This window comes from Ursus americanus, chromosome 26 (genome assembly GCF_024610735.1).
Source record: "Ursus americanus isolate L20-20 chromosome 26, mUrsAme1.1.p, whole genome shotgun sequence".
In the NCBI taxonomy this organism is placed as follows: domain Eukaryota; kingdom Metazoa; phylum Chordata; class Mammalia; order Carnivora; family Ursidae; genus Ursus; species Ursus americanus.
Genome location: NC_142152.1, coordinates 37,352,882 through 37,365,710, shown reverse-complemented (window position 1 = coordinate 37,365,710; position 12,829 = coordinate 37,352,882).

Below are 12,829 nucleotides of genomic sequence, written 5' to 3'. Positions count from 1 at the left end.
GGCTCTTCCCCAAAGGCTTCGCTTCCAGCCTCTCACCGTCTTCCTTTTCTTGCCCCCTGGGTTCTGGAGATCTGACTCTTTGTTTCTGATATGCTGATATGGGGTGAGTGAACAGGAAGGAAGGGGGTGACCCAAGGGGCCCAGGGAGCTGTTCTTCAGTGAGATGAGCAACGGCATTCAGTAAACCGGCAGGAAGAGAAAATTCTACACTTGGAGACTACTCTCCTCCACATACATACATATATATATGTAATATATATAATACATATGTAATATATATAATATACATGTAATATATATAATATACATGTAATATATATAATATACATGTAATATATATAATATACATGTAATATATATAATATACATGTAATATATATAATATATATGTAATATATATGTAATATATATATGTATATGTAATATATAACATGTATATTATATATAACACATGTATATTATATATATTACATATACATGTATGTATACATATATGTATACATATACATATATATGTAATATATATATGTGTGAGATGCGGCTGTACCTGGTGTTACTTCATTCATTGTTAAGTACCTGCTGTGTACCGGGGACTGACCTAGGCACCAAGGACAGGCTCCAGCCACATGGAATTTCTTTGACTCCCCTATATATGCTATCATTTCTCATTTCTTAGCTTTCTGACATCCTGTTCCTTCCATGGGAATACTGTTCCCTTCACCGCCCGGATCCTTTGCTCGGATGATTCCTGCTCCTCCTTTGGGTCTGCGATCAGACAGTTCCTTCTGTGGAGATTCATCCTCCAACTTCCTGAATCGGGCTCCCTGCTCCTTGGGATCCTATGGTGCCCTTGACTTCCCTGGTCGCCATATTTCTTTGTACTCTGCAATGAAATGTTTGGCTTCCTTGTCTGTATCCCTCCCAGGAGACGAGTCAGGGAGGATGAGGGTCCCTGATGTGCTCGATGTTGTATTTCCACAGTGCCTGGCAGCCATACAGTAGGTATATGGCAATAGACTTTGGCTTGACTAGCTTAAATAGTACATAGAAATGAATTTTCCAAGCGATGGCAACCATGTAAACATAAATTCTTTCCATCCTTCTTCACTGAGGATTGCCGAGGATCCTGTCTCCTTGCTGTTCAGATAGTCGTGAGTCCATTCTTCTGACTCTTGTATCTCATGGAATTAATATCCACGGAATGGGTATCGCCTCCTCAACATCTCCTGAACAAATATTACTTGCCAGGTAGCGTGTTACTCCCTGGTGTACGTTACCTTATTTGATTCTTAGAACAGCCCTCCCAAGTAGGTGCTACTATGGGCATCATCTTCACCTTATAGATGAGGTTGGTGAGGACAGAAAGGTTAAGTAATTAGCACAGGTCATATATCCTCTGCTTCAGTCAAGGTTATGGTAGGAAACAGCACATGCACATTGGTAAACTGAGGAAGGTTTGATAAAAGAATACTTTGGTTGAGACATGAGCTTGTCAGTATTCGATAATTTTTGATCTTCAGATTAAATCCAATACAAATCTAAGGGTAGAGTTTAAGGCAATCAGTAAATGACGGTGCGGTACTCCGCAGCTAGGACCTCGAGGGGCTGTGACACCCATCTGAAGGAGTGAGAGGAGGGAGTGGTTACCAGGACTTCGAGAGAACTGTGGCTTCCCATGAGCCCACAGTGATCCATCAGGGAGGGAGCTGAAACAATTCATTTCTGAACCTTCCTCTTTGTAATTCCTGCATTTTCTACTGGAGCCCCCCATGGGTTGAACCCCACTGGAAGCTGGAGGTCAAGGGCACCTGCTGCGGCCATCCATGGAGTTCAGCCTCTTGGAGCACAGAGAGGAGTGGAGAAGTGTAGCGTGGTTTGGAGAAGCAAATGGAAGACATCCAGCACTGTGGATACGTGAGGGGGCCAGGCCGGGAACCAGTGCCTCTCACTCTGAACTTGGTAGAAAGAGTGGGGTCTGTAGTCACTGGGGCACCAAAAGCTCCTCCCAGGGATTTCCACTGAGTTTCTCAGGGACTCAGCCTCAGTAATGAATTATTCACCTTTCATATTAATATTTGATTTCTAGCAAAGAGCTGGTTTCAAAAGGGCGTTGGTGCGGAATAGAATCAGTCTGAGCCCAGGGTACAGCCCGCTCTTTTCAAGTCCACCTCACCTTTGACAGTTAAATATTTTATTTTATTTTTTTTTATTTTATTTAAGATTTTATTTTATTTATTTGAAGAGAGAGAGACAGCCAGCAAGAGAGGGAACACAAGCAGGGGCAGTGGGAGAGGAAGAAGCAGGCTCCCAGCGCGGAGCATGGAGCCTGATGTGGGGCTCGATCCCAGGACCCTGGGATCACCCCCTGAGCCGAAGGCAGACGCTCAACGACTGAGCCACCCAGGCACCCCAACAGTTAAATATTTTAGAGGGTGGAGAAGGGACTATCACACATTCCATGAATGTTTTAGAAGTTGAGGCTGGCTGTCAAGACGATGGTACATTTATGAACATTGATGGCATCCAACCAATTAAAGGAAGCGCACTCAGACTCCAAAAAATTGACTCTGGAAAGAATCGTAGGAGCCTGGAATTTAAAAGCCCGTGCTTTGAGAACATTTTGAGATTAAAAACAAAGAACAAACTGGTGATGGCCAGAGGAGAGGAGGGTGGGAGGATGGACAAAATAGCGAAGGGGACTAAGAGGTACAGACTTCCATGTACAAAATAAATAAGTCACAGAGATAAAAAGTATAGCAAAGGGAACATAGTCAATAATATTGTCATAGTATTGAAATAACATCGTGTGGTGACAGGTGGTAACTGTACTTATCATGGTGAGCGTTGCATAATGTATAGAATTATTGAATCACTGGAGCACCAGCCTGGCTCAGTCGGTAGAGCACGCGAGTCTTTAAAAATTTTTTCAAGTTTTACTTATTTAAGTAATTGCTACACCCAACGTGGGGCTCGAACTCATGACCCTGAGATCAAGAGTCGCATGCTCTTCTGACTGAGCCAGCCTGGTGCCCCAAGCATGTGACTCTTGATCTCAGTTCGAGCCCCACCTTGGGTGTACAGCTTACTTAAAATTTTTTTAATTAAAAAATTTTTAAAAAGAATGATCGGATCACTATGTCGTACACCTGAAACTAAGAAGACATTGCATGTCAACTATACTTTGATAATAAATACTTTATCTAAAATGACTAAAAGTGATTCAGTGCGGGGCGCCTGCTAGAATTCCAGGTATTTCCAAAAGGCAGAAAGTGATCCAAGAAATAGGTGCGCTGAGCAACGGGGCGCTTTCCTGAAATGCACGTGTGATTCCAGTCCCGGGAGGTCATTGTGTCCCTGCTTTTCATTTCAAGGAACAACCGGGAGAAGTTTTCAGCAACATGAAGCCAACGTCCCCCAGATCCCAAATCCTTTGGTATCAGACAATCCTGGTTCCAGTTCCAGCTTTATCACTCACTTGGTAAATGAATTCTCCTCTATGTGCCTCTGTTTCCTTGTCTGTGACATAAGGATAATCGTACCTAGCCCTCTGGGCTACTGCAAGTCTTCAACGAGATTATATATGCCAATTGCTGGACACATATTCCACAAGGAGTAATATGGCTTCAGGCTGTTGTAGCTAAGGTCAGGGACATCAAGGGCAGGACTCTGCACGGTATCGTTGCGCAGATGACATGCAGAGGGCTCTCCAGGAGTTACCAGAGTACAAGTCGACAGGCTCCATGTTTCTCACTCTTCCCTCAATGTTTCCCATTCTCATTGCTCTGGTCCTGGTCTCTGTCCAGAGTTCCTTTGATCTCAACCAAGTCTAGAGTGCCTTTGATCTCAACCAAGACCCTTACAAGTGGTTCTGTATTGCTGTCTCTGACTCACACGCCATCATCACCATCATTGCTTCTCTCTTTATTTTCTTACTATTATTTAAATACGTCTTTTCTGGGGCACCTGGGTGGCTCAGTTGGTTAAGCATCTGTCTTCAGCTCAGATCATGAGCCTGGGGTCTGGGGATCCAGTCCCACATCAGGCTTCCTGCTCTCCCTCCGCCACTCCCCCTGCTTGTTCTCTCTTGCTCTCCCTCAAATAAATAAATAAAATCTTTAAAAATAAATAAGTCTTTTCTGTCATTCTAGGCTGAATGCCTTCACCTCGAAGGCAGAGTTAACATCTATGTGGTCTTCGTACCCAATCCTGATGCCCAGGAAAGGTGCACTGAGTGAGTGAGTGAATGAATGAGCTTGTGAGTGACTGATTCAAGGCTATCTGGCTGCCACAGAATTAGCATGGAAGACAGCAGAGGAGCAAACGTGTGGCCCTTGCTCTTCCAAGGGCCTCATGTCCCGCTCTGTGAAGGGAAGAACAAACCAGGACATGTGGGTGGTGCCAGGGGTGTTTGTGGATGCCGTGGAGGGGTGCCATTTGCATCTCCCTTCAGGGCAGAACCCCCATTCCACTGTGAGGCGTGCAGTAACCTGACAGCCTACAGCCCCTGTGTCTTTAGGCTCTGCCTCAGCTTTTGATCAGAGACACAGCCTACTTCTGAACACAGCAAGGGTACTCGGGCCTTGCCTTTGCTACCCAACCTGGGGCTGCTCTGATGGGCCGTCTGCACTGGAGCTCGCTGTTGACCTTCAGATCTGCACTGGGTCCAAGGCTCTCCCTGCGCACTCCTGCTCCCTCTCCTCTATCTTTCAATCTATGCCACCCCAATAAGCCTTTTAAATTCCTAACTTGGCTTTGGCACCTGCTTCCCAGAGGACACACATGACATACTCTCTTACTCATTACTCATCTCCAGTACTTGGCAGGGCTACGTGGGACTCCACAAATATCTGTTCAATTGAAGAATGAACGGATGCCAAAAGAAGGTGAAGCTCTAAGTAAAGGGCTTCCTATAATGTCCCATGATGGGACACCCACCCATGTTCCGGCTCCTTGTAGCCAAACTTACTCCCGGTCCTCTTGTCATTGACAAGGGCCTATTGAACACTTCAGCCCCGAGAAGCACCACAATGGCCCTCCTCTCTCTTGAAATGACAAAGCAGCTTTTATGGATATTATCTGCCATAGATGACATTTCTCTTCAGCTTCAGGGCTATTTTCCATGCATGAGGGAGAATATTCATCCATCCATCCATCCATCCATCCATCCATCCATCCATCCATCTGTCCATCCAATGGTTAGTGTATGCTAGACACTGTTCCTGGGGATGGGGCTCCAGTATATACCAGCCACTTAAAATCTCTGCCCTTTCTGAGCTTCTGGTTCAGTCACAGGACCTTCAAAATGCTGCTGGGGTTAGAGGTGGTAGGTTGACAGGGTTCCAAGGAGCTCCAGGCCAAAGATGTTGTGTGTGCTGGCATCTTCCACTGGCCCCCTAGATGCACTCTCCAGCCAATTCCTTCACTGACCTGCATGGACCATCAACAAGTCTCCTTGTCCTCTGGCTTCCACTTGGTCTACCTCATGGGAAGTTCCAGCAGGAGACCAGGGCGTGGGAGAGGAGTCAGGAGGAGACCCCCAGCTCCTTCCCTGCTGTACTGCCTGGGTTGGCTGAGTCCCAAAGCTCCTGTCAAGCAGCCTTCCCTGCGGCTACTCCATCTGGGCTCTGGAGACTTCTCCCTTCCGTGTGCTTTCAGGCTCGGGGAGGTAACAGCTCTGCACTATTGCTAGCTCTGGGCTCCTTTTCCATTCTGTTCTGTTTCTCTTAACGGACCCAGGCCCTTGAAAGAGCTGCTTCATGCTGGCTGAGCCTGGAAGATGTCTAAAGCTGAGTCTTCAGACGGGAGGGGGTGGGGGACTGGGATAGGCCGGTGATGGGTATTAAGGAGGGCACGTATTGCATGGAGCACTGGGTGTTATACGCAAATAATGAATCATGGAACATTACATCAAAAACTAAGGATATACTGTATGGTGACTAACATAACATAATACAAAATTATTATTAAAAAATAAAAACAAATAAAGCTGAGTCTTCCTCCCAGAGGGCGCTTCTGTGGATTCTTCAGAGGCTCCATCCCACTCTAGTACAAAGGACCACTTACTTATGGACCAGAGCGTCTTCCTCTAGCTGTCCCCAGCCTCTATTTTTGGCGATCTCCTTCACAAAGCTCCCCTCGTAGAAGTCCATTGCCCCTCCAGGTGGTCCTCTGAGCCAGGATTGGAAATGGGTTCCCCTGGCTGTCACTCCAGTGTCACTCATGTAGCCCATGGGAAACATGTTTCCTATGTCCTGACAAACTCTGAGCACAGCCAGTTCCAACATAGCCGCGTTCTGTTGGTGTATGCCAATGGTCAGTCAGTGAAACCCTTGTCCTTACGACACTAGTCCTCTACTACCGTGTTGAACAACAGTGGTGAGAGTGGGCATCCCTGTCGTGTTCCTGACCTTAGGGGAAGAGCTCTCAGGTTTTCCCCATTGAGAATGATATTCGCAGTGGGATTTTCGTATGTGGCTTTTATGATATTGAGGTATGTTCCCTCTATTGCTACACTGCAGAGAGTTTTAATCAAGAAAGGATGCTGTATTTTGTCAAATGCTTTTTCTGCAACTATTGAAAGGATCATATGGTTCTTGCCCTTTCTTTTATTAATGTGATGTATCATGTTGATTGATTTGTGAATGTTGAATCACCCTTGCAGCCCAGGAATAAATCCCGCTTGGTCATGGTAAATAATCTTTTTAATGTACTGTTGGATCCTATTGGTTAGTAGCTTGGTGAGAATTTTGGCATCCATGTTCATCAGGGATATTGGTCCGTAATTCTCCTTTTTGGTGGGGTCATTGTCTGGTTTTGGCCAGACAAGGTAATGCTGGCCTCATAGAAAGAGTGTGGAAGTTTTCCTCCCATTTCTATTTTTTTTGAAACAGCTTCAGAAGAATAGGCATTAGTTCTTTTTTAAAATGTTTGGTAGAATTCCCCTGGGAAGCTATTGGCCCTGGACTCCTGTTTGTTGGGAGATTTTTTATTACTGCTCAACATCACTCAGCATCAGGGAAATACAGATCAAGCCATAACAAGATACCACCTCACACCTGTCAGAATGGCTGAAATTCACAAGTCGGAAAACAACCAATGTTGGCGAGGATGCGGAGAAAAGGGAGCCCTCTTACCCTATTGGTGGGACTGCAAACTGGTGCAGCCACGCTGGAAAACAGTATGGAGGCTCCTCAAGAAGTTAAAAGTAGAGCTACCCATGACCCAGCAATTGCACTACTAGGTATTTACCCCAAAGATACAAACGTAGTGATCTGAAAGGGCACCTGCACCCCAATGTTTATAGCAGCAGTGTCCCCAATAGCCAAACTATGGAAAGAGCCCAGATGTCCATCCACAGATGAATGGAAAAAGAAGATATTATATACACAAAAATATACATATGCACTATATATATATATATATATATATATATATATATATATATATATGAACATTACTCAGCCATCCATCAGAAAGGACAAATACTTACCATTTACATCAAAGTGGATAGAACTAGAGGGTATTAGGCTGAGCGAAATAAGTCAATCAGAGAAAGACTATTATATGGCTTCACTCATATGTGGAATATAAGAAACAAAACAGAGGATCATAGGGGAAGGGAGGGAAAGCAAAATGGAAAGAAATCAGAGAGGGAGACAAACCATGAGAGACTCTTAACTATAGGAAACAAACTGAAGGTTGCTGGAAGGGAGGTGGGTGAAGGGACGGGGTAACTGGGTGATGGGCATTAAGGAGGACATTAAGGTGATGGGCACGTGATGTGATGAGCGCTGGGTGTTATATGCAACTGACGAATTACTGACCTCCCATATGAAACTAGTGATGTACTAGATGTTGGCTAATTGAATTTAAATGTTAAAAAATGAAAAAAAGACACTAGTCCCTTGTGTTACTCACTTCCAACCTGCAGGAGCCCCCCATTACTCTCTGAGTCATCTCCTTGAAGCCCCTCTTTAGAAGTGAAAGGGGAGACATTGCCCATCCTCCAGAAAAATGGGATTTACTGCCCCTCATTCTTTCTTTTTTTTTTTTTTTTTAGATTTTTTAAAATTTATTTATTTGACCGAGAGAGACAGCCAGCGAGAGAGGGAACACAAGCAGGGGGAGTGGGAGAGGAAGAAGCAGGCTCCCAGTGGAGGAGCCCTATGTGGGGCTCGCTCCCAGGACCCTGGGATCACACCCTGGGCCAAAGGCAGACGCTTAACGACTGAGCCACCCAGGTGCCACCCCCGTCATCCTTTCTAAAGACATACTCCCTGCAAACTCTTTCCTAAGCTCCATGCTTGACCCTTTCATACCTCAGTGCGAGCAAGGGGTTATCTCAATACCCACTCTGACATCTAGCGTCTGTTGTACCCGTTCCTCCTTCAAAGCTATTAGACCTCCCATTATATTATTTTTGTGTAGTAGCTATGGGGGAAAGTTGGAAATCGAAGCCAACTATAACATAGCTTGACCTCAAAGCTAAGATACCTTAGAAAGGATCAGAGTGAAGGATGGGAGATTTGGAAGGTCTGCCCTTGGGGTTGCGGGCAAAGGTATCTCATCCCTGAGTCCTTGTGTTCTCATTCATATGGCTTCAGAAGCGCCTCATGGGGGTGTGATTAAGGTTCAAGGAGGCTGTGAATTGCACAGAATCATAGCAGGCCCTCATCCTAACAGCGAATCACTGTTCCTGGTTATTCACACGTACGAAAACTCATTTAATTCTCATAACACAGCTATGCAGCAGGCTCTATTGTTAGTACTCCTACCTCACAAGCAAGATCATTAAAGCACAAAGAGGGTGAGCAACATGCCAAGGCTTTCTGGTTAGCCTCTGCAATGTCCTGATCAGTCCAACTCCATCCGCCTGCCCCTTGAATTGAGGTCATCTGGCTCTGCCCAAACCTCCGTGCCATATTGTCTACACCCGGTTCCATCTTCATTGTCACTTGACAAGCTACACAGCCCTGTGGGGTCGATTGTGCCAAAAATTTGGAGTGATAGCCCATGGATGGATATTTAGATGGGTTTGCACGCATCTGGGTTTTAGAACAAATCTGGTTCTTTATACACCTGGCAGTCTGCATGCCAGACTTAGGAAGCCAACATATATTCTCCACTTGGATAGGGATTCCAGGACATAAAACCTAGCGGCCAGCTGTTAACAAAGAAAATAAATATTTCACATTACTTGGCAGGAAGGAGTGCCACATTTCCAAATGACATCAGGAAAATGGGTTGCGTCTTCTTTCCACCAGCTGGCAGCCACATCCTCTACAGAAGTGGCCAGCCTGTCGCCCAAAGCAGCCTGCAAAGTAGGAGCCACTGCAGGCCTGGCCCTTCCCTCTGGTGTCGTTAGGCAGGTAGGTAGTTCTCATCTGGTCATGCCACCTACTCAGAGTGCGACTTTGGGCTACTCACTGTCCCTGCCTGAGCCCATCTCCCCAGCTGTAAAACAGAAAGGATGGACCAGCGGATGCTGAAGTTCCCCTAGCTACGTATGTGTAATTGTTAATTCATGGGTCCCTGCGTGCTGGACAGCGAGCGGGGTCAGACGCTGAAGAAGATCCACAGGAAGCTAGCAAATGGAAATCAGCATCTTGTAATCAGATGTGTTAAGTTAAAGGATGGTTGGGAGGGAAGGCGATGTTTGGGTTATCAGGATCCCACGACAGGTTCATATCTTTTCTTCCTCCTATCCTGTTGCACATAGACCCTGACAGAGCGTGAGAAGAGATTTGATTGCGGGTGACAGGTAACCCCAAATTCTTCTACATTCCCAGGACCGCAGCCCAGGAAGGGAAGGACGCACCTGAGCCTGAACACCTCCTACTCATCTTCGTGTCCTGTCGCACGTGGGCTCCACTCTCTCAGATCGGCCTCCTCCCAGAGCAGAAATCAAATAGGTAATGTAGAGTAGTGATGAAGCAGGGGGCCTTCATGTCAATATGCCCGGGGCTCAAATTGCAGTGTTTCTACTTGCTAGCTCCGTTCCATCAGCAGGTCTTTTGACATCTTCAAGCCTCAGTGTTCCCATCTGTATAATGCAGATGATATTGGAGCCTACCGCATAAAAGTAGTAGAAATAGTACTGCAAATACTATGGAGTGGTCAGCACATTTTGGCGAAGATGATGGTGATGACAACGATGTCTGCTGGCATCTCACGTCTTTGCCATCGAAGGACTGATAGTCTTCCAAATCTTTAGTTCTAACTGTCCCCACTCGGGTCAGGTGACTATCCCCACACCATTCATGCTGGGCATGTGCGACGTTACTCTGATTGGCTCACCCATGAGACAATCAAGAGTAAGGGGGAATGCAGAGAGGTGGGGTCAGGAGGAAGATGGCAAGTCCTGCTAGAACCACATCAAAGAAGAGAAGAGCACTTTTGAGAAGAATGAGTTGTTTTTGCAAACAAGATTGTGGGTGTCTGCTGTAAGATCCAGTAGCAGATTCCCCATGAACTAACAAAGGCAACATTTCAGGACCTCTCAGACATGGTCAGGCTTTTTACAAGGCCCTTGGTGGGGTGCCAAAAATGTGTTCACAGGGTCATATGTTTTTGTAAATGTAATATATTTTAACCACAATTGGTGAATACTGCTGTCTCTTTCCAATCTGACTTCCCCTCTGTCACATCCCCTTCTGTACAAGGTGACAGTGGGGTGGCAGTGAACATTTTTGAGATCTGGCTAAAAAGATGTTGAGCTAAGGACACATTTATTTTTAGTTTCGTGAAATAAATGTATGTCATTCACAGCTACTTGCATATATCATTAAGCTATTACTAGCTCACCCAATGCAGGAAGAGCTTCCAGGAAAATTGCCTCTCATTTAACTGACTTAACTGGCATTACGACCAAAAGTGCAAGCCAGAGACGGATTCCCAATATGAACATGATCTGTGGCACCAGGACCAGAAGCGTGTGGTTAATAATAGAGGAGAAATAGGGTTTGAAATATAATGAAGAAGAAGCTCATCTGCAGAATTTCTGATTCTTTCAAGCTTCCAGAGTCTCATAGTTCGATGGCGTTAAGCGCACGTGACAACTTGGACTTTGGGAGCAAAGAAAAAACTCATACTTTATGCAACTGTACAAGCCTTGCTCTGTGGGTGACATCTCGGAGAGCCTGCTGAATATTTTTGGAGGCTCACAAGACGCAAACAAGATGGGGAAACTTTATTTAAAAAGTGGGGTGTATAGTTGGTACTTTAAATTTGTATTTCCCTGATGATTAATGAAGTTCGCATAATGACTGGTCACGTGTATGTCTTCCTTTGTGAGATGCTTGTTCAAGCCTTTTGCCCATTTTTAAAAAGCGGGTTCTCTTCCTCTTTATTATTGAGTTGTATAAGGTCTTCACATATTCTGATTACAAGCCCTTTGTCAGATAAATGTATTGTGAATATTTCCTTTTAGTCTGTATCTTGACTATTCATCCTCTAATGGTGCTTTTGATGAGCAAAAGGTTTAAATTTTATGAAGTGTTATTTATCAATTTACTGTTTCTCGGTAAGTGCATTCTCTGTCCTCTCCGGAAAATCATTATTTATCCTAAAGTTGAATAGGTATTCCCTTGTGTTTTCTTGTAGAAGCATAATAAATTTGGCTTTTACATTGGTGCTTGATTCACATCAAATGAATTTTGTGTTATTTGTATGAGATAGGAAGTCAAGGTTCAATTTTTTTCCCTGATAATGGATTTTCAATGGATCGAGCAGTTCTTGATGAAAAGAGTTTAATTTCCCCATTCAACTGCATTGGCACCTTTGCCTAAAATCAGTTGGCCTATTAAGTGCGGGTTTATTTCTAGATTTTCTGCTCTGTTCTGTTGATCCCTTTGTCATGCTTTATACCAAGACCACAACATCTTATTAATTGTAATTTCGAGTGTTCTTAAAATTAAGTGGTATAAACCCTCAGAATTGTTCTTTTAAACGTTATTGGGCTTTTACATGTCCTTTGAATATCCACATATACCTAAGAATCAGTTTGTCAGTTACTACCGCAAAAAAGCTGCTGAAATTTGATAGGGATTGTGTGGAATGCATAGGTCAAATTTAGGGAAAACTGAAATCTTGCCGGTGTTAGCCTTCGAATCCATGAATGTGGCCTATCTCTCCGTTTACCTGGATCTTTTAAAATGTCTCTTAGCAAAAATCTGTCAATTCGATGAGCAGATGTTGCCCAAATTTTTGAATTTATTCTTAATTACTTCATATTTTTTACATTGGCATTTTTCTCCCAAGTTGAGGGGGAAAATATTCAGGTTTTGGCCATTAATTATAATTTTATCTATGGCTTTTCTTATTATATACCCTTAAACACTTTAATAGAGTTTGTTTATGGGGCACCTTGGGGGGTGTTTAGTTAGTTAAGCATCTGACTCTTGATTTCAGCTCAGGTCATGATCTCAGGTCATGATCTCAGGATCACGGGATCGATCCCCATGTCAGGGGGAGTCTGCTGGAGATTCTCCCTCCCTCTCCCTCTACCCCTCCCTCCACATGCTCTCTCTTTCAAATAAATAAATAAATCTTAAAAAAAAAAGTTTGCTTATGTTCCTAATTTACCAAGATTTTTTAAAAAGTCATGAATGGGTGTTGAATTTTGCCAACTGCTGTTTCTGTGTCTATTGGGATGAGATCATCATATGCTTTTCCACCTCTATTCTGTTAATTTGGTGAATGACACTGATTGATTTTTGTTTTATTATTAACATATAATGTATTATTTGTTTCAGGGGTATACAGGTCTGTGACTCACCAGTCCTACATAACACCCAGCGCTCACTACAACACATACCCTCCCCAATGTCCA